This window comes from Elephantulus edwardii, unplaced genomic scaffold (genome assembly GCF_000299155.1).
Source record: "Elephantulus edwardii isolate Elephantulus edwardi_28Jun2011 unplaced genomic scaffold, EleEdw1.0 scaffold00052, whole genome shotgun sequence".
Classification (NCBI taxonomy): domain Eukaryota; kingdom Metazoa; phylum Chordata; class Mammalia; order Macroscelidea; family Macroscelididae; genus Elephantulus; species Elephantulus edwardii.
This window is the reverse complement of record NW_006399802.1, coordinates 16,813,375-16,835,695: the sequence shown is the minus strand read 5'-3', so window position 1 is coordinate 16,835,695 and position 22,321 is coordinate 16,813,375. Positions and strand designations below refer to the sequence as shown.

The window sequence follows — 22,321 nt, the reverse complement described above, 5'->3', positions numbered from 1 at the left end:
GCGCTGCCTTTTGAAATCTTCTGTTGAACTCTTTACATATACATAAGAAAGTAAAATGTGTGTTTATCTCTATTCATGTATATATATTTACAAATCGTCAGAGAGCTGGACAATGACTAAGGATGTCAGAAGAAGAATCGATGCCTTCAAATTGTGGTGCTAGAGAAGAATATTGAACATACCATGAACGTCCAAGAAAACAACTAGGTCTGCATTGGAGAGGGTGAAACTAAATTTCTTTGGGGGTTAGGATTTTGAAGCGCCATCTCACATACTTTGGGCAACTGGCCAGGAAAGACCTTTTTTTGGAGAAGGACATCATGCCTGGAAGGGTGGAGACACAGTGGGGGAGAGAATGACCCCAGAAGGGATGGATTGATACAGTAACTAGGACAATGGGGGTAGGTGTGTCAGAATGAGTGAGAATGGCTCAGGACAGGGCAGGCTCCAGAGCTGCTGTAAATAGGGGCACTACGGGTCACACGTGACTCGACAGCACATAATAACAACAACAACAACATGCTTCAACTATTAAAGGATGCTTACAGCTATTTCTTCTCCTTTTGTCTGACTTCTAATCTGGGCTCTACTTCTAATACTAATAGCTATCCATGTTTCTCTACTATTCATAAGATTGTCAAAGGCCTGTTACTTCACAAGTAGATGACCAACCCTTCTTAGTTTGTCTTGATCTGGGAGCCCTACTAAAACCTGTCCACTATGGGTGATCCCTTTGGCATTTGACATACTGGTGACACAGCCTTTAGCATCACAGCACCCACAAGCTACCTCAGTACAGCATACTGACAGACAAATGCTATACCATTAGAATAATAGAAAAGCAAGAGAACAAAAATCCTATTGACAAAGCAATGAGCAATATGCTGATCATTCTCCCAATACAATAAACTGAGAGATAAATCAGGTGCACCTGATTCAGAGCATGGTCTTTGCAATTATTTGCTATGCATCTGAGAGCTGAACAATGATTAAGGATGACAGAAGAAAAATTGATGCCTTTGAACTATAGTGTTGGAGAAGAGTACTGAAGATCTCATCAGCTGCCCAAAGAACAAACAGAAATGTCTTGGAGAAGGTATAGCCAGGTTGTTCCATCAAAGCAAGGATGGTGAAGCTTCATCTTGCATACTTTGGACATGTTGTTGCTAGGAGAAGCTATTCCTTGGAGAAGGACATCATACTTGGAAAGGTGGAGGGGTGGTGAAAGAGGAAAAAGACTTTCAATCATGTGGAACTGCAGCAATGAGCTCGAATGTGTCAGAGGTTGGCACAGGATAGGACAGGCCTCAGATCTGCTGTGTATAGGGTCACTAAGAGTGATACTCAGCAGCACCTAACAACAATACACACACATACATATATTTATATTTATGTATGTGTGTCTATGTATGTAAGTACACACATATTTATGCATGCATGTGGGTGTCCAGCAGAATCACTGTCTACAGAAGAAGCCAATATATGGAATGAATATTACCTTATATCCTGGACAGATTTAAAAGGTTAGAGTTGTCCCTGATAAGATAAAGTAAGTAGTTGCAGATCTGTGTTGATTGATTAGATCTAAATTTTATTTCCTAACCTGAGAACCCAGAAGCGTTCTTGACTGCCTGCCTTCCTCCTATTTCTCCTCCTTCCTATCCCCCCTCCCAAACAGCAAAAATGACATTATGAAAACTTGGCAAATGTTTCTGGAATAAATTTAGCTCTTTCAACTTCATCACTTTCTTTTTTTTTCATTTCTCATCTGGATTATACAAATGTGAAAGTCATTTTGAGCCTTCCTTGAAGGCAAATGTTTTAATGCATTATCTGTCATGAAGAAATTTGGATGCAACAGAATAATTTCAAAATTACATTATGTTGATTTAAGATAAGATCCAATGTTGATTTACCATCATCTATAGAACCCTGTGTAATTTTTTTAATAAAACATACCTCAGGAGTTTTAACAGAAGAAAGGACACAATCTATTATTCCAGATTATTAATATGGCTTTTAATCTCTCAATTTTGAAACAAAATGTGATCCCCCTCCCCCTAGGACTTGGCAAAGGTTGTTTCTACTGGGATGATGTTTTATTAAATAATTCTTATCTTATGCCTCTGACTGGTCACAAAATGAACTTCTAACCTAAATAGTCATTTCCATGGCAACCATGGCAACTGGATATTTCTAATATAGTATTGAAATTGGGCTTCTCTGAATTGCTAGAAAGGGAAAATTTTGTGCTGTGGAAAATAGCAAAGTTCATGTTCAAATACACAACAGAGCAAAGTACACAGGTTATTAAAGAAGCAAGAAACATTTACTAACATAAGTAACTTATTAAAACTTGTGGTGCTCCCTTGCTTCAAGAGTTTGGTCATGGCTGCGTTTGCTGGCCCTGCAAAGCCCCTCTTGTCACTGAACCCGCAGGAGCAGGCCAAATTTCAGAAGCAGGTGGTACAGGTCCGCCAGCGTGTGACGCCGAAAGCAAAACTTACTCCTGGAGTTGTCTATGTTGGTCACGTACCTCAGGGCCTTTTTGAACCCCAACTCAAGGCACTGTTAGGAGACTTAAATTGTCCAGAAGTAAAATGACTGAAAATAGTAAAGGTTATGCCTTTGTGGAGTTTGAGTCTGATGATGTTGCCAAGATCGTTGCTGAAACAATGAACAACTACCTTTTTAGTGAAAGACTCTTGAAGTGTGATTTCATGCCACCTGAGAAGGTACATGAAGAACTTTTCAAAGACTGGGATGTTCCGTTTTCAAAGCTATCAAATCCTGCAGAGAAACAATATAATAAGAACCAAACACGTACAGAAAAGCTACAGATGGAAAAGCAATTTAAACACAAAGAAAAATTACTGAGAAAGAAATTAGCCAATAAAGAAATTGATTATAATTTTCCTCCATTGGTTTTACCCAAAAAGGAAAGAGGTGTCACCAACAGTGATCTTCAGAACTGTACAGATAGCCAGGACTCCACACCCGTCTATACACCATCATTTTTGGAGAGGCGAAAATCTGAAGTGGCTACACTGAATGATAATGATGAAGATAATGAAATAATGTTCAAACCTGTTGTCAGTGTAAAAGAATGAACATAAGAAACAGAAACACCTACACATTCAAGAAGTCAAAGAAGAAAGAACAAACAGTAATTGTGAATGTAATATGAGTGTATTTTGAAAAAAATGTAGTGGTTTTGTTACTAGGATTAACTCTTGACATTTTACTACATACAGACGTTGGCACAGTATTTGGAGGAAATGCACAGCATTTCCTCAAATAAAGCAATGCGTTCAGACCTATTTATCCATGGTGAGATGGAGGGCCTTGTGGTTGGCCAGTGCTACCTCTTGGTTTGCTAGACTTCCTGTTTCCTTTGCAGTAGTCTTATTTATCCTTAGTTACTATTAGTGGCCAGCAGATAAACTTCTAAAGTTATTTCTATGTACATGAAACAAGTAGTTTTTGCCTTTTCAGCTGTTGATTGTGATTCCTTGAAATGTGTTTTTTGGTGAGATAGGTGCTGTCCAGTTGGGTTCAATGCATAGCTGTCCTGTATATAACAGAATAAAGTCCTGCACCACCCTCACAATCTCTGCTCTACTTAAACCCACTGAAGTCCATCTTCCTGAGGGTCTTCCTCTTTTTCATTGGCGTTCTGTTTATCCTTTCTTCTGAGAAGCACTGTGACTGCATTTCTACCAGGGCAGATTGATTTATTTTGGTAATCTGTGGCATATTCAATATTCTTCACCAATACTGTAATTCAAAAGCATTAATTACTTTATCTTCCTTATTCATTGTTCAGCTTCCGCATGTATATGAAGTGGTTGAAAATACCATGACTTGGTCAGCACGCTTTAGTCTTTAAGAGTCACATTTTTGCTCTTTACCACTTTAAAGAGGTCCTTGAAAGATTTTTCTGCCAGTCACTCTTAAATTCTTTTTTTTTTTTTTCACTCTTAAATTCTTAAAAACATCCAATGCTCTAAAGCATTTTTTTTCTGGCTAAGAATTAATAAACCTTTAGTAAAATAAAATACTGTGTTAGATAGTCTGATGTAAAATACAATTTAACATAAAGTCCAACCTAAACTCTCAGTGTGTGTGCTAAGTTGTTGGGTGAGTGGAGAACTACTTGTCTTTTTGAACTATTGGTAATCTTTGTGCATGTCCCTTTGGTTATCTTTGAGGCAAAGTGTCAGGTGAGTGTGTTTACACAAACATATTTTGTTTGTGTGACACTGATGTGCTTTATCTTTCAAAATCATGTCTTCCACAAATGTTTTTCTCTAGGAACTAGTCTTCACTGATGGTGCATAAAAAACAAGTTAACTTCTGCTGTGATCCATGAGATTTTCTTCAGTGATTTTCAAGAGTATATCCCAAAACCCTTCTTTTTAGTGTAATATCTCAAGTTTGCTATCATGATCTTGCTCTTAATGAAAACTCCATGTGGTAGAGTTAGGATAGGCTGTAGAGGAGGTCTTTGATTCAACAGTGATGGATTTAATTTATGCTAACAGATTCTAAAATACTAGTTTAATACAAGAAGTTCTACACTCAATCAGATTAGGCATGTTAGAGCACCTGGCCCAAATTTACCTGCAAGATGAAGTAGTTCTCTAGCCCAAAGGATAGCAGTCTTAAATTATAGACCAGGCTTAACCTGCCTGTTTTTTTATTATTGTTAAACTAAGAGTGGTGTTTGCTCATTTACACTGGAAAGAAAAATATTTTGTGACCATAAATAAAAGTTTATTAACTGCTTGCTTAAAATATATATATATATAAAACAACTTGTGATGCTACATGCACACTCATGTTCACTGCAGTAAAGAGACTGAAACAACAGGACAGTCCATCACCATATGAATTAATAAGCAACTGACAGTACACACAACACACAATGGAATACGATGCAGTGTTAAAGAATAACAAATAATTCACAAAACGCTCTATAGCATGGATGAATCTGGAGGATGCTTTGCTGAATAAATAGGTAAAATATTGTTACAAAAGGACAAATATTATGTGAGTCCACTACTACCAAAAGCTAAGAAAAGGTTCACACACAGAAAGAAGGATTCTTTAATGGTCACCAGAAACAGAACAGGAAATGGGGAGGGGAAAAAAGATTTCATGTTGCTACCAGGTTTGTCAACAACAACCAGTTTTGTCAATGTAGGCTTTCATTAGGATCTAAGTCTTATTTTGGAAGAATGATGACATAACATATTAAAATTATACAAGCAAGCTTTAGCTTTTCATTTCAGGCAGTAGTATGCCTGATTTAACATATCCACATTCTTAAACTTTTTTACTAAATATGTAAAACTTCACAAAATTAATGCTTAGCTAAAAGAATTATTATGAGCTAAGTAGCCATCAACCAGTTAAAAAAATTAAAAACAGAACATTCCAGTTACTTCCAAAAGCTTCTCCATGTGTCCTATACCAATTTCAAGCTTCTCCTTCCACTCAAAAGCAACTATTTTATGTTCATTCCCATAGCTTCTGTAGTTGTAAGATATTCTTTTCACCATTAAGAGCTTTTATAGTAGAAGAAGTTTTTCAAAGGTACTAATTTTTAATACACATGATCATAAATGGATTTCTTAATACTAAGTGTCTTAAAAATGCAGTTGAATATATGCTAAGAAATTGCTTCCACTAGGAGGCACCACATCCCTTCATGTTCTTGATGAGCGCTTAATTTGGCTCAGGTATCAGTGTGCTTCTATGAATGAAGGCCTAGATGATCATGTGGGAAATCTGACTTGATGACTCTTCCTTGCCACTTATCCCAAACAAGTTTAGCGGACTTGAATTCAATACTTAAAGGTCCTCAGAAGACCTGGTGAGTGGTAGGCTCCAGGAGTAAACCTAGATTTCAACAACTACTTTTCCACTGAAAACAAAAGTCTGTGAACTTGAAAGAAGGGAGGCGGGCCATAACATTTGGAACAGACAAAGGGACCCTGTTTCCAAGCTTAAATCAAATACAGCTGCTTTACAGCTGTACTACCTTCCTGGCTGTAAGTCAAGTCACAAAATTGAATGAAACTTTCAGCAGTCACCACAATGATCTTAAAAGAATCCAGAGCATTCTATGGGTTTCCGTAACAGACAATGATTTGTCCCTTAGATTCTACTTTATAAACCAAGTACTTTATAGAGCTCATTGGAGGGGCACATTTCCATTCCAACTTTATACAAACCTATACCGTCTACTTTTACAGCATTGCATTTTTGGTTTTGTTTTTGCTTGCTTTTGCTCTTGAAAAAAAATTTAACTGAGCTCTTATTGTATAAGTTGACTTTTTTTAATTAAAAAAGTGACTTGTGGTTATTTATGTTTCTCTGGTCCGATAACTTTCAGAGTAACTAGCAGGCTTAGCTGTCACGCATGTGCCAAGATGGCAGGACTTCTTCATGCATGAGTATGGAGTAAGTACTCCCACTTCAAAACGGGATTCAGATCAGACTGTGCTGCAATATCAACCAAATCGCAAAAAGTGCCAATTAGAATGTCTTACACTCTATATGGCCACTGCAATAAAAGAAAAGAAATTTTAATCACAGATTGTTAAATGGGTTTATACTGATTAAAGGTACACACAGAATACTTAACATACCACACTACTAAGAGAAACAGATGTGTCCTGAAGAGGTTAAACCAGCTCCCTGGAGATCTTTCCTGGAGAGGTTAAACCAGCTCCCTGAAGGCAAGGATTCTGAAGCTCCGCTTCACATATTTTGGGCATGCTGTCAGCAGGGACTAGTCCTTAGAGAAGACAGCATCATGCTTGGAAGGGGAGAGGGTCAGCACAGAAGAGGAAGACCCCCGGTAAGATGGACTGACACAGTGACTAAGGCAATGGGATCAGGTGTGTCTGAGGTCATGAGGCTGGCTCAGGATGGGGCAAGGTTTAGAGCTATTGTTCATAGGCTTACCTATGAGTTGTAGTCAACTCAACAGAAGATAACAATGCACACAATTTTATTCTTTTCACTTTATAGGATCAAGATTTTATGTCCATAAGAGTCTATGTGTTTCCTATTTCCAAAGGGGCCCTATAGAGTAGTGAGAGAAGATCTTCACCCTGAAACCTACAGCGTCCCTTTTCAGCAGGAAGTAGCTAAGAGAATACGCCGTGCCCTTTTCCTTATGACTCAGGGTGAAGTCTTTCTCAGGGAGGAGTGATAGGGAATGGCAAAGGACACACTGACAAAGGAGATTAATCAGAACTGCCTTTGACAAGCACTGTGCCAATTGGACAATTAAAACAGACATGGGGGGAAGAAGAACGAACTGGGGAGGAGGGTGGAGAAAACAGTGCAACAATGAATGAATGAAAACCCAAAATCTCTGTAAATGTTCATTAAAATTAATAAAATTTAATAATTATTTTAAAAAATTTTATGCCTAAAAGTAATTCATTCACTGATTTGGGGGGGGGGAATCAGCTATTATTTTTGGTAGGAGCTCTTAAGTTCATTCTGACTCAAACAGAGATATAGGGGTAAAACCCCAAACCATACAGATCATTAGAGACAAAATGGGACCAAACACAGAAGCTCTAGTGTATGGCACAAATAGGTTGGTAAATATAGCCCAAAATTTACAACCAAAAGAGGATAACATCAATGAACGGGATAAAAAATCTTTTTCCAATAGGGTGAAAAGAAGACTTACAGACTAAGAAATAATATTTGGCAATGCCAACATCTCAGACAAGGGTCTCGTAACCAAAGTTTACAGAATACTACGGGGTCTCTACAAGGAAAAGACTGATAATTCTATTACAAAATGGCAAAAGACATGGAAAGACTTTTCATAAAGGAAGATATTCGGATGACCAGCAGACATATGAAGAAATGCTCAAAATCACTGGCAATAAGAAAGATATAAATCAAAACTACAATGAAATATCATCTCACCTTCTTAGCAGTGGCAACATTTAACAGAATGGCAAGCAATACATGGTGTAAAGGATGTGGAGAGCTTGGAAGTCTCATACACACTGGAGTGGTATCAGCACTCTGGAAGGCAGTTTGGTGCTTCCTCAAAAAGCTGAACATAGAAATTCCATATAACCTAAATATTCCACTGCTTGGAATATACCCTGAGGAAAACAGAACTGAGGCACAACTTGAGATTTGTACTCTGATGCTCATAGCAGCATTATTCACAATAGCAAGAAAATGGAAATAGCCTAAATGTCCATCAGCAAACAAATGGGTTGAGAAATTGTGGCATGTTCACTAGATGGAATACTATGCTGCACTCAGGAATAAAAGTTTCATAAACTACTATATAACATGAGAGAGGCTGGAGAGCATTATACTGAGTTAACTAACTCAGTTTCATAAGGACAACTACATTATTGTAAAAATAGAAAGAGAATTAGTAAGATGTGTATAAAGCTCCACAGGGGATGGGGCGGGGGGGAGGGGGGAGGGGAAGAAACTGCTAGGATGTCAGAGTTCCATGAGCAGAGGGAGGGAGGGGAGGAATTAGAACAGATCAAATGTGGACCTGAAAAGATGCGCTGATAGTGGGCATAGATCAATGGTGATTCATTTTCTAAAACTCTGCGTATGGGAATGACTGTACACAACACAATGTGAATGAAGGAATGTGTGAAACACAATGGACATGAATCAAACACAATTCATAAGAATTTGGTATGCAAACCAATATAAAATTAAAGAAAAAGAATCAACAAAAAGAAGCAGTGCCCAATTCTGCTCCATTGTCAAAATTTCTGCTGTATTTAAGCCCACTATTGCAGCCACTGTGTTGATCCACTGTGTTGGGGGTGGGGGGTCTTCCTTTTTCCACTGATCCCTACTTCACCAAGCAGGAAGTCCTTCTCCAGGGACTGGCTCCTTCTGCCAGCATATCCAGAATATGTGAGATGAAGTCTCCACCATCCTTGCTTCCACAGAACACTCTGGCTTCATTTCTTCCAAAACAAATGACTGGTCTTTTGGCAGTCAATATTCATTGCCAACATCACAATTCAAAGGTCTTATTCTTATTCACAGTCCAACATTCACATGCATAGGAAACAAGTGAAAATCCCATGACTTGCGTGAAGCACACCTTAGCCTTTAAAGTGACATCTTTGCTCTTAGCTCTACAGAGTAGTCCTTATTGGACTATGTCGTTTGCTTTCTTTACTACTGCTTCTGTAAGTACTGATTGTGGATCTAGGTGAAATGAAAAACCCTTGACAACTTCAACCTTTTTCTTCATTTATTATAATGTTACCAATTGGCCCCATTGTGAGGATTTTTTCTTTATACTGAAGTATAATCTACACTGAGAGTTATAAATAGCCCGAGTTTTATCTATAAGTACTTCAAGTCATTGTCATTTACTTCAAGCAAAGTTGTGATATTCACATAATGCAGGCTGGGGATTACTGCTTCCTTCAGCCCTGATGCCTCATTCATCTTCCTAAATTCCAACTTCTCAGATTATTTCCGTACAGAGAAAGAAATCTCATTGAATGAAATGAATAATTCATTATCTCTCACAGGTTTTTAAGTGAAATATGTGTTTATACCACTTCTGGTCAGTTTTAAATTTAATGAACAAGAAAGAACGGGTCTTAATAGTATGGACTTTTAAGCCACATGTATCAGGGTCAGGAAGGGGGTTTTGCATTATCAATTTATGTTTTTTATTCTGTAATGCCACTCTAGGAGTCCCAGAAACACAATGATAAAACACTTGTCTACTAACAGATAGATCAGCTGTATTAAGCCACCAGCTACTCCTTGGGAGGAAGAAACAGAAATCTGCGTCCATAAAGATCCACAGCCCTGAAAACCCTCGGGAGCAGTTCCCCTTTGTCCTACAGGGTCCTAGGAATCAGTATCAACTTCAGGGCAGTGAGTCTGCTATTCTGATTTTTAATGTTGCTTCCAGAGCATTACGCCTCTGCCTTTATGGAAAAAAAAAATCTTGCTAGTTTCCTTGTTCTCTAATCTGTGTCATCTACTGACCCTTGGTGACTACTCAACATCCACTTAACTCCTACAACTGTTGACTTCATTCTCTGACTCACATGATCCACATCAAATCCCATCATCACCCTGGGTGACTTCAATGTTTGTGTGGATGACTCATCCAACCCTAATTCTCAGTTCCTTGAAACATCATCTCCCTGGACCTCGATGTTCACTCTCCTCAGCTGCCCATGACAAGGGCCACAATCTATCCTCTTGACCAAGTGTTAAATGTTCCAGCACAACAGCCTCGACTCCATCCATAATCACTTGTTCTTCTCTCTTACTGACTTGTCCGTACCACACTTGTCTCAAACCTTTTAAAACCCTTTCATCTCTAAACATCTCTATCTCCTCCGAGTTCAATCATGGCTCTCCTCTATTTCCCTTCAACTTTGTTCAGCTAAGACTGTCTGAACAATGATCCAACCATCGTCTTTTTAGATCTGGTTGTTACAGAACTCTTCATTCATGGCACCCAGCTTAAATTGTACACAGTGCAAATGTCCTGGCCTGTATTTTGATTTTTCTAAATTTTCTCCACTTCACCATTATGCTTGCACATCAAGTGGACATTTAGGTCCACGTGCACTTACACCTCCATGGACACTGAGATAAGAAAGCCTAGCAATATGAGGAGCTACACAGACTTTTAGGTGACTGCCAGGCATGCACTGTTTGTCTACTTTCACGTGGCATATGCTCACTTATTATACTCTACTGTGAAAATGGGAGCTTTGTAATGTCAACACCAAGGCTGCTCCAAACTCTCATTGCACAGGGTTGTAGGAGCCAGAGAGTGAGTGAAGACAGCCCCGTACTGGCATTCAAAGGGCCAGATGGAGGACAAAAGTCAGCCATAGGGCCAGGAGCTCAGAATGAAAGAGTGATAAGTTTAGGATAGCAGGTTAGGAACAGTAAGGCAAATCCAATGCGAACATCATAAACTTTCTTATCTTGATTATTGATGCTTTTTAGTACTTGGTAGTAAAGGCAGTAGTGGAGGCCCAAGACAGGACAAATGAAAAAAGTTTGGTTTCTGATTCTTTCCAGAAGTCATAGACTTCCTGAAAAGTCCAGGAATCCCTGGAATAGTCCCCACAACCTACTCTGTGTGACCTATTCCCATTGCTGGATAGATCGAACAGTCATTCAAGTACCTTCTCCCTGGATCTCCCAGGTTAGAGCCCATTAAAAACTCCTATATACCATTTTCTCATCCCTACCCAAGTATGGATGCTTTTAGGGAAGACATAAAATGAAAAAAAAAAAATACTGACCACCTGGTGTTAGTCATTAGAAAGCAGCCGTTTCAGCCATGAGCCAAGCACTTAATAGCTAAGAGAACAATTCAACTAGAGGCTATTATGGATTGCTGGCAAACGAGGCTGAAATCTGAGCATTTATTCTATAGATGTGATTTACGCATCTCACTGGCTGTTGAATTAAATGGGTGCCAATTCATTACAGCAAGCTAGGAGATGGGCTATCTTTTAATGCTTTATAAATCTCATAGCTTTGGGAAAAAATCAAGCCTGTGGAGTCCCATGGTGGTTTTTCTCTCACTTCCTGTGGGAAAACTGGGGAAATGTAGGTCATTGGTAGTCTATCCCTTGATTTATAGAGATGACCAATTCCTAACTTAGCTTTATCTGATCTGCTCTGGAAAATGTTCTCAGCCACTGCGGGCAGCCCTGTTAAATTGTGCAGACCTGCAATAGTTTTTAAAATTCATTCAACCATCAAAGATTTGATTTGGTCTGCCTAATCTGTGCTGACCTCACCACATTTCGCAAGGCCAGGGCCTCTGGATCCCAACCTACCGCTGAAGCCGGCCAGCTGTGTCTTGCACTGCATTCTCCCAAGTACTTCCCTATCTCTGATCTCATTATATTAAGAAAACAAGTATCACCATTTCTACATCAAAGATGAAGAAGTTTAAACAGAAACATCATACAACCAGGCAATGAGGTTGCTGGATTAAAATCAGAACTCACAGCCCGGTAGTGTCACCTCTTCTCCCCTGTTCCCCCAAACCACTAATTCAACATCTGTACCTGCTCTCAGCAAGAAAATACGTCTGTGAGGTCAAAAGTAGGATTCATTGCTTTCCTTCACTTTATCCTGATTTACATTAAATTTGGACACTGGGCCAGGCCTCTTTTGCTAGCGATGACATAAATGGCCCACTGGTATTCAGGCCTTCCATCTGCACTGGGGGAAGAGAACAGATGTTCCTCGTCAGCCCCTCCTTATTTCTCCTGCCCCTGCCTTTCCCAAACCCTGCAGCTGGATCTGGCAGTACCTCCATCCTTGGCTTCAGGCCTGCCCAAAGCCTGAGCCAACAAAGGCCATGGTGGTAAAGAGCATCCACCACTAAAAGCCCACCCCGTTTCTTCCATTATGCTTCTAGACCTGCTACTGCTCAGAGTCCTCAGCCATCCATCATTCCCCGATGCTGACTTGATAACTCCATCCTGTGTATCCTCTGTGGGACTGTCTGGGACACTAGCTACTATCCTGCCATCTCTGAAACGGGCATTTCTCCACTGCTCATTGTCCTTCATAGTTGTCTGGATTGGACAGATCCTAGTTCCAGGGCACTGAGGCCCTTTCCCCCCAAATTCCAGTTGTCCCCCTCCTTTCCTCCCACATAGCAGTCCCTTCAGCTCATCAGACACCTCAGTGTTCACCAGTTCTGTTACTGTGACCAAGATTGTAGGTCCCGTTGCTACTGGTCCCCAGCTGGGTATTCAAGTTATAGTTCACCTGAGCTCTCCACTCATGTCCCAGCCAGTGTGCCAACTGCCTGGGATATATACATAATGTCTTACATCTAGTTTCTTCCAAATACACCAAGATTTGCTTTAAGAAAATGCAACAGAAGCAGCAATGTCTGCAGATAATTATGGCTATTCTGTAGAAATATAAAAATTTATTACAGAATGTTTAATGTAACTTCATGTACATTATGATTTAATTTATACAAAGCAATCCAGTTTATAGAAAAGAATGAAACAAGTTCTTCTTTTCTATAGGTTTGTTGCTATCACCTTCTCTCTGACCCTCTCCCATCTCATACCCTCCCTTCCTCTTTGGTCAGTCTCTGTATTCCACGATCAAACATAGTAATCACACCCTCAACTTCCTTGCCTCTCTTCTTTCTCACCTGGGAAAGCCTCACATTAAATTCTACTTTGTACCTGGGCGGGGTGGGGGGGGGGAGGCACGGACAACAAACCCAACCATCCACAAGATCATGCTGTGTTGTTTGGTTTTAAATGCTTGATCCCTAATTATAGGTGAATCCTTAGAGGTGTTGAGAAACCTGACTGTACGACTGTACTTTCCTAATCTGCTCACTCTTAAATTGTCCGGGACGATTGCTTTAAACCTTCTCCTTTCTCCTAAACCTTCCCTTCTCCTCATTCCTCCTAGTGAGCGGCTTTGCTTCCTGTTTCAGGGACAACACAAAGCAGTCCATGGATTCTTCCTCAGACTCTATCACCACAGGCGCTAGCCAGTCTGCACTGATTTTATAGGCTGTTGCTCCTTCATAAGGAGAACCTCGCATTTGTGCACTGAGTGCCAATCCTGCTCCTCAAATCAAGGAGTTCTTTCCTATAACTGCCTCCTGCTTCACCAGCTTTCTTAAGACTCTAGATCATTTTCAGCCACATACAAATATGCTATATTCTCTTGAAAAGGATTAACTTTAGAGTCTACATCCACTTTCACCTACTACTCTTTATCTTTTCTCTCCTTACAGTACAGTGTCTTGAAGGAGTCACCATTCTTGCAGTCTCCACATCCTCTCACTTCACTCCTACTTAAACCTAAATCACTGACGCTTCATCTCCACACTTCCACCAAAACAATTCAGTAGTCACGTTGCTAATCCATGATCAACCTACAAGCCCTATTTGGCACATCAGTAGCATTTACAATGGCCACTCTTTCTTTTTCTTTTTCTTTTCTTTAAACACTTCTCTTTAAAGACATTCCTTCTCTTAATTCTCTTTCTAATTTACTGATCACGCCTCAGTTTCATTTGTTGGTTACTCATCATCTCTCGTCCAGGACTCTGCTGCTGATAGCTTCTCTACGATCTGAGACTTTTTGGTGATCTCATCCAAGCTCCTTGTTTGAAATACTATCCGGTGTTGTTGAGATCTGTCTTCGTCCACAGACTGAGTTCTCCCCTGAGTTCCAACGCCCTCAACTTTGCTGATGATGTTGTTATATGTTGTCAAGTCGGAACAGACTCATAGCAGACTCTCCAGCGAGGAGGTTTCTCCTGTCTAGCAAGCTGGTGGATTTTGAGCTGCCTATGCTTGGGTTCTCAGTACAATTCCTTACCCAGTGGGTCACCAGAGCTACTTGGTATCGAATACATATCGCCAACTTAACATTTCTGAAACTGAATTCCTAATTCCTACAAAAAGAAAAAGTAAAAATTCATCTTAATATTAGCTGCCAAGGCAAAACCACTTGGATCAGCCTTGACTTCTTTCCCCCTCAGATGTACCATCAAAGGTATCCAGTCACTAGCACTGTCACTCCCTTGGCTCAAGTAGGTCTTCTCTCACGTCTACATTATCATCATATTATCCTAACTCATCTGCTGCTGCTATCCTTGCTCCCTTCTCTGCTAACTAGTCTTTAATCAGCCAGAGAGATTCCTTTTAAAACTGGTCTATAGATAGTTTAACTCCTATGCCACAAATCTGCCAGAGGATTCACATCTTGCCTAAATGAAAAGCCAAAATCCTTATATAGGTGCCTTTGCAAATCCAGCCCTGACCACCACACCCTTCAGACCACATCTCCCTCCACCCTCCTTCATCCACTCCACTCTTGCCATACTGTCCTTCTTATTGCTTTTTGAAAATACCAAGTATGCTCCTTGGGAGAAAGATACGTCATTTCTCCCTTGCAATGAACTGCCTCTGAAAACTCACAAGAGGGTCAGCTCTGGGTTGGTTCTGACCCGATAGGACACAACAGCTCAGGAATAGTGCCCTTGATGTGCCCAGAGTGCTTATAGATCTATATGCTCACACCTGTCTCCGTAAGACTACAGCCCAATCAACCTCTTATCAGTAAGGCATTTCCTGACACCCCATAGAAGTGCTCTCTAGTACTTGAGAGTCCCTCTGTGTCAAACCGACACTGCGTATTTACATGTTGATTTGTAAATGGTCTCTTTCCTCCTACAAGAATGCAAACTTCAAAAGCACAGGACTTTGCTATGTTTGCAGTGACACCCTCACAACCCACAAATGTGTCTACCACTACTTCTTGTTGTTGTTAGGTGCTATCAAGTTGAGTCAAGTACATAGTGACCCTATGAACAACAGATCTGAACTCTATGCTGCGCCATCCTCACAATCTCAGGCATGATCGATCCTACTGCTGCAGTGCCTGTGTCAACCCACCTGGTTGAGGGTCTTCACTTCTTTTATCCCTCCACTTTCCCAAGCACGCTACCCCTCTCCAAGGAATAAACTTTCCTCGCAACATAACCAACGTACATGAGACGAAGCTTCATCATCTTTGCCTCTAAGGAGCACTCCAGGTACACCTTCCTATCATCACTTGTCATTGTTGTGTAGCTTTCAGGTGGAATCAACTCATAGCTGACCTTCCAGTGGGTTTTCTGAGGCAGTTAATCACATGGAAGGAGACTGTCCAACTTCTCCCGTGGAGCAGCTGGTGAATTTGAACAGCATGCCTTTGGAAATCATTTGTTGAGTAAATTGTATAAACACAGACTCACGTGTTTACTGATCACAAAGAAGTTTAAAGACTTAAGTCAGAACTCAGATAAAATGTTTAATTAGTGAAGTTAGTTTACAAAGAAATAAATAAAAGATTGCTTCATGCCACTGTTCTTTACAAATTAATCAGTGATCACCACCTATCTGCCAGTTTGTTGTACTATGGTTGCTTGAGTTGTGCTATAATGCAGAAAGCGATGCCACTGGTATTTCAAAACAAGTGAACATGACATGAGTCCAGAACAAAGGCTGCATAGTGGAGTGGACTTGGGGTGGGGGAGAGGGGTAACTGTATAACAATGAAAGAATTTTTCTTTTACTTTTCAAAGAGAAGAACAAGCTGGAGGGGAGGGGTGGGCAGGGAGAAAAGTGCAACAATGAATGAATGGAAATTCAAAATCTCTGTCAATTTTCATTAAAATTAATTTTAAAAAATTTTAAAAACCAAACAGAAAACAAGTGAACAGGTTTAAGTGAAGTTTTCAGACTAAGACTAGGAAAAAAGGCCTGGAGATCTATTTACAAAATTAGCTAATGCAAACTTTAGAGACCAAAACTGAACACTGCTGGCTCACTTGCTTAAGCCATGTCATGAGGTGGGGTCAACTACTGGACTGGGGGGAGACATCAGCTTGGTGAGTTAGTGAACCAAGGAGGGTGTAGCATACCTTCAGTGAGATGGGCTGACACAAGAGCCACAATGATGGTGTCAAACATGACAGTGACTGTGTGCATGATGGAAGACTGGGCAGAGTTTTGTTCTGTTGGACACAAGGGTCGCCATGAATAGAAGTTAACTCAACGGCAGCTAACAATACCATACAGATAGAGCCTTCACTGCCCCACACAAGCAATGTGTCCATTCTGTTGGCACAAAAGGGGGAATTCATGACATAAAGAAAAATTAGAGACAAGTTAATAAGCAGTGGAGGGGGAAAAAAAATAAGCAGTGGAGGAAGTGTGTATGTGTAGACGGGGCCACTTTAGAGACCTAATCCAGGTGCTGTCCAGGTCCCAAACTCAAGACAAAACTTTCCCATGGCACTGAGGTCAGAGGCCTAGAGAGAAAAGTTGCTTCTCTGGTCCTTACTCTGTGAAGCTAGATGATTACATTTGGTCTGAAACAACATTGGGAAAAGGATCCTATCACATTTGATATACTGGATGCGTGAGGAAGTATTTTAGCAAATGTGGTCTAATTTTAAAATCATAAGGAGACAGAGTTAGAGGTCACTTGGTTTACTGCACCACTTGATGCATTAAGTTCTTCTTCTGCCCTACATATCAAATAGCCATCCAGTCTTTGGATTAGGGGCAGCTTGTCCACCACCTTAAGTTATTAATCCCACATTGGTGTAACTCTGAATTCTAGGAATTTCCCCTGATAGTGTGTTGACAGCTGCCTCTCTGAAACTGATACCCAACGGCTTTGGTTTTGATCCAACTACTTGCATGGCTATTTACACATTTGGGCTTCCAGCAGCAAAGTCAATGACAGTCAATGGAGTACAGATTTTGAAAGTCTGACACTTATCAGTAAGCAATCAAATTAGAATTTTGGAATAAAAAAAGTAATTGTAATTGACCCAGTATCTCTAATTGTGGCTACTTTTTCTAAGAAATTCACATACTTCATTGGAATCTGAAAGTTATCAATTCATGTGCCCAGACTTCATTATGATTATACTCTGCCTGGTTCTGCACACAAGTCATCTTTCTTTATCTTTCAGAGGCAGTAAATCACATGGGAGGAGATAGCTTATCTTTCTCCCACAGAGCAGCTGACAGGTGGTGGATTAGAACCACGTGCCTTTGGGACTGAGGTGCAGTTTCTTACCACTAACTAGGTTACCTTGTGCTGCCTTGGATATCATTGTTGTGTTGCTGATTGCCTTCAAATTGAGCATGACTCATAGCGACCCTATGAACCAAAGACTGAAGCCCTTCTACAACTATTGACATTTATCAAAGTTCATAGAGTTTCTGGAGGCAAGTTGTTTAGCAAGTGGATGCCACTCATGCTTCCAATTGATATCATTACTGTGGCATAAATATGGCATAAACAACAATGCCTGTTGGAAAAATAAAGGGAAAACAACTAAGTTATATGATTTCAGCATTGAAACAAGGCTGCTATGAGGCAGACAGAAATTACTTTGGAAGAAATTGCTATCAAAATGCAGATTCATTCAAGCCGAGACTGGTACTATACCTTGGAGTTAAATGACTAAACCTCAACTGTATGTAAATAGATTTTTAAAATGTAATCAAAACGTATAGATGGTCCTGTTTCTGGCCCACTGTGATGCCATGCTGACGATCCTATTTCCTCCATGCCATGTTCCATTTCATGAAAGAAATTGCAGGAGCTTGTAATGTTGTCTATAATAATGAGGTGACACAGACATAAAAGCATTCATGCAGGTGAAGATTTCTGCTTAACTCAGGGTAAAGCAGGAAGCCTGCCTGTATCATTAAACCTTTTGAGGAAGAAATTCAAGTGGTTTTGGCAACCGCAATGCCACAACTCAGCCATTAAATTCAGCTGTCAGAAGTCAGGCTGGGAGTCTTCTTCCTCTGGGGCTGCCTGGGAGAAGTGGGTGGGGCTTTAAGGGTAGCTAGAAAAGCTTTATGAAAGCCTTTAATTTCTTTTTTCTCTACTGGGGCTGGCCTAGGACATAGTCATCATAGGACTTCAAACTCTAAGGAGTGCATTGATTGCCATCACCCTGATTTAGGAAACAGTTAACCTCATCCTTGACTTACAAGAAGCACACACCTACAGACACATTCAGAACTAGGACCTCCGAGCTGTTGTTTCTACCTCCTCTCTGTTCGGTGTCTATTAGGGAGGCAGTGGCAGCCTGAGAGACGGGGACAGACCTAGGGTGCCTGCTTGCTCATGCAGACCCTGGCTTGCTTTTATGCCTTCACATTCCTCCATCTGCATCCCACTGATACACCAGTAGTCCCCTCAGCACCAGCATCAGGTTATTGAGCTACAGAGGACTGAATGTGACATATCTAGTTACAGGGCTTTGTGAAGCCTTCCAGGTCTGACTGATGTTTGCCAAACCAGGGGCGTTTTAAGTAGGTAATGTAAAACCCTCTCCAAGGTAGTCCTCCATCTGACTGGGAGTCAGATGAACTTAACAGCTGCTGAACATGTATAACACACACACATCGTTACAAATAACCCTCACCAAGAGGAATTCGGCAAGAGGGATTTTTAGTAGGAATACCCACTTCAGGCAACTGCATTTTTATCTACATGGTCCCAGAGAAACGACAATATCCAGGCATCAAAATCTAGCCATTTCTCTAAAGTATCATTACTCTGGAATTTCATAGGCTTATGAAGTTGTGGTGGCATTAGTATTTTGTGCCATTAACCAAAAAATCATGTGCCATCGGCAGTTTGAATCTATCACTGGCTCTTCAGTGAAAAAATAGGCCGTTTCTTCCCACGAATATTTGCAGCCCCAGAGACTTCCTGGATAATTATTGCTATGAGTTAGAACCCATTCCATAGCAATGAGTGAGAAGAAGCCCTGGTGACACAGTTCATTCTGTGCTGGGCTGCTAACTGGAAGGTCTGAGATTCAAGTCTATCAGTGGCCTTGAGGGAGAAAGAAGGGCAGTCTTCTCCTGAAAAGATGTACGACCTCCAAAAGTGGATGCAGAGTCGCTATCAGTAATAAATGATTTAAGAACTGTGGGGTTTGATGACACATTTCTGTATTTTCACAGTATAATGTTTTGGATTCACAATGATGATGATGATGATGATGATGATGATGATGATTTACTGTCAAGTTGAATATGACTCACAGCGACCCCATAAACAACAGATCTGAATCTTGTTCTATCCTGTACAATCCTCATCATCTCTGACACATTCAAGCCCATTGCTGCAGTCACCGTGTCAGTCCATTTGGTTAAGGGTTACCTCTTCTTCGCTGTCCCTCCACCTTTCCAAGCATGATGTCCTTTTCCAAGTACCTGTCTCTCCTAGCAACATGTCCAAAGGGTGTGAGAGATCTTACAATAGATACAAATATTTTCATGTGGCTGTTGTCCGGTGCTGTCGAGTTGAATACAACTCATAGTGATTCTATGAACAAAAGATCTGAATCCTGTTCTATCCTGGACCATCCTCGTACTTCCAGATACACAAGGGCCCATTGCCGCAGTCACTGTATTAATCCAACTGGCTGAGGGTCTTCCTCTCCATCGCTGACCCTCCACCCTTCCAAGAATCATGTCCTTCTCTAAGGAATAGCCCCTCTAAGCAACACACCCAAAGTACGTGAGTCTAAGTCTCCAAAAATCATTCCAGCTGCATCCTCTCCAAGATAAATCTGTTTGTTTTCTTGGCCATCCATGGCCAGTGCTCTTCTCCAATACCACAGTTCAAAGGCACCAACGATCTTTTTGTGATCCTTATTCATTCTCAGATGCATAGCAAGTTTTTTTAAAGACTATGGCCTGAATCAGAAGCACTTAGTCTTCAAACTGATACCATTATTCCTCAATAATTAGGAGAAGTCCCTAACTGCAGATTTTCCCTATACAATGCATGTCTTTATTTCCCGACTGCTGGGTTTCATATGGTAGTAGTGTTTTTTTCCCCAAAGCCATTACTACACATAGATAGATAGATAGATAGATAGATAGATAGATAGATAGATAGATAGATAGATAGATAGATATAGAGGATAGAGATAGAGATAGAGAGATAGAGATGATAGAGATAGATAGATAGATATAGATATATATAGTGGAGACAACTTAGAAGCCAATTTGTTACTACAGATTTTGCAAGGAGCCTTGGTGCACAAGGAGTAAACATTTCTAAGATTATTGAAAAGTTGATAGTTCAATCCCAACCAAAGATCCACTGGAGAAAGAGCTGACATCTGCTCTCATAACAATAACCACATTAAAAATCGTATAGGGCAGTTCTATTCTGTCCTTCAGGTCACTTGGAGTTGAAAACTGATGTAATGTCACCCAACAAAAATAGGACAGAGCTTGCAATAATTCCTAAGATTATTCCTAACTGATGACCTTCAGGGACTGGAATTTGTGAAAAAAACTACATCCCTCTCTTTCCTATCCTATGCACACTGGTCTGCTCTGGGAAGTATGCTTCTTATATCAGGAATCTTATAAAAAATTTACATGGTGCAGAAGGCTAATGGTTCACTGGACTTTGTACTCATCCTTCAACAGAATGGAGTCATCACAGAGCAGTGGCCGGACGGCCAGCCAGGAACTGTACTTGCCTTCTCATCTACCTTCCACAGGGCAAGTTCTCCCAACTAAAAGAAGAAATACATGAGTCTTTTTCTGGTTAAGGCATTGAGAAGTCAGTAGACTTTCTCTCTCCTTCCTTTCTCCTTTGACAGGCTGGAGGCAAAGGAGGCGGTAGGAGATAGCAAAGCCTCAACAGGAAGGAGCCTGAGTCACCACATGGAGGAAAGCCGTCCATGGACAAGAAATGGCTGCTTTAGAATGACAAATGGTGGCAAGTATCTGCAATACAGCTCAACCACTGGAATTGGACAGTTAATTTATATAATATAAAGTCTATTTTAACTCCTCGTATAATCCAGACCTGGGATTCTGTTATTATGGGCTATAATAACTCTTTGTCTTATTCAGGATCAGCTAGGTATTCTGCAGATCCAGTGCAAAAGAAAAAAAAAATGCATGGCCCCATAGCTGAAAATTAAGAATTTTTAAATGGTCATAGGGCTTTAAACTCAGCATGAAGCCTTTAGAGGCAAGGACCTTGTGGCTCTGGAGGACACACACCATAAGGTCAGATCCACTCAATGTCTAATAAATGTTGTTGTTATGGGCCATTGAGTCACTTGCAATTCATACCAACCCAATACACAACAGCTCTGAACTCTGTTCTATCCTGAGTCAACCTTATTGTCTTTGACACACCTACTCCCATTACCCCAGCCCCTGAGTCAATCCATCTCATCAAGAGTCTTCCTCAGGCAAGGAGCTGCACTGCAATCCCAGAAGAGTCTTCCTCTTTTTCGCTGTCCCTCCACCCTATGAAGCATTAAGATGTCCCTCTCCAAGGACTGGATCCCTCCTTGCAACATGCCCAAAGTATGTCAGACGAAGCTTCAGAATCCTTACCTCCGAGGAACAGCTTGGTTTCACATTCTCCAGGACAAACCTATTTGTTCTCCTAGCAGTCCATGGTATATTCAATACTCTTCTCCAGCACCACAATTCAAAGGCATCAATTCTCCTTCTATTATCCTTAGTCATTATCCAGATTCCTGATGCATAGTAATTACAAAGACCACAGCCTGGATCAGGCACAGCTTAGTCTCTCTCCTGACTGGCATCATTGCCCTTCAGTACTCTGGAGAGGTCCCGTCCCCAACAGCAAATTTTCCCAATGGAATTTGACTTTTAATTTCCTGGCTGCTGGCACCAAGAGTGTTGATTGTGGAGCCAAGCAAACTGAA

General features: G+C 40.6%; 1 protein-coding gene and 1 pseudogene across 1 annotated transcript in view; one reads left to right on the top strand and one right to left on the bottom strand.

Moving 5' to 3' along the window:
* PALM2 (paralemmin 2) overlaps positions 1-22,321 on the bottom strand; it is a 211,315-nt gene that overhangs the window by 156,072 nt on the left and 32,922 nt on the right. The gene's annotated exons all lie outside the window — the stretch shown is intronic.
* LOC102849066 lies at positions 2,389-3,110 on the top strand (annotated as a pseudogene).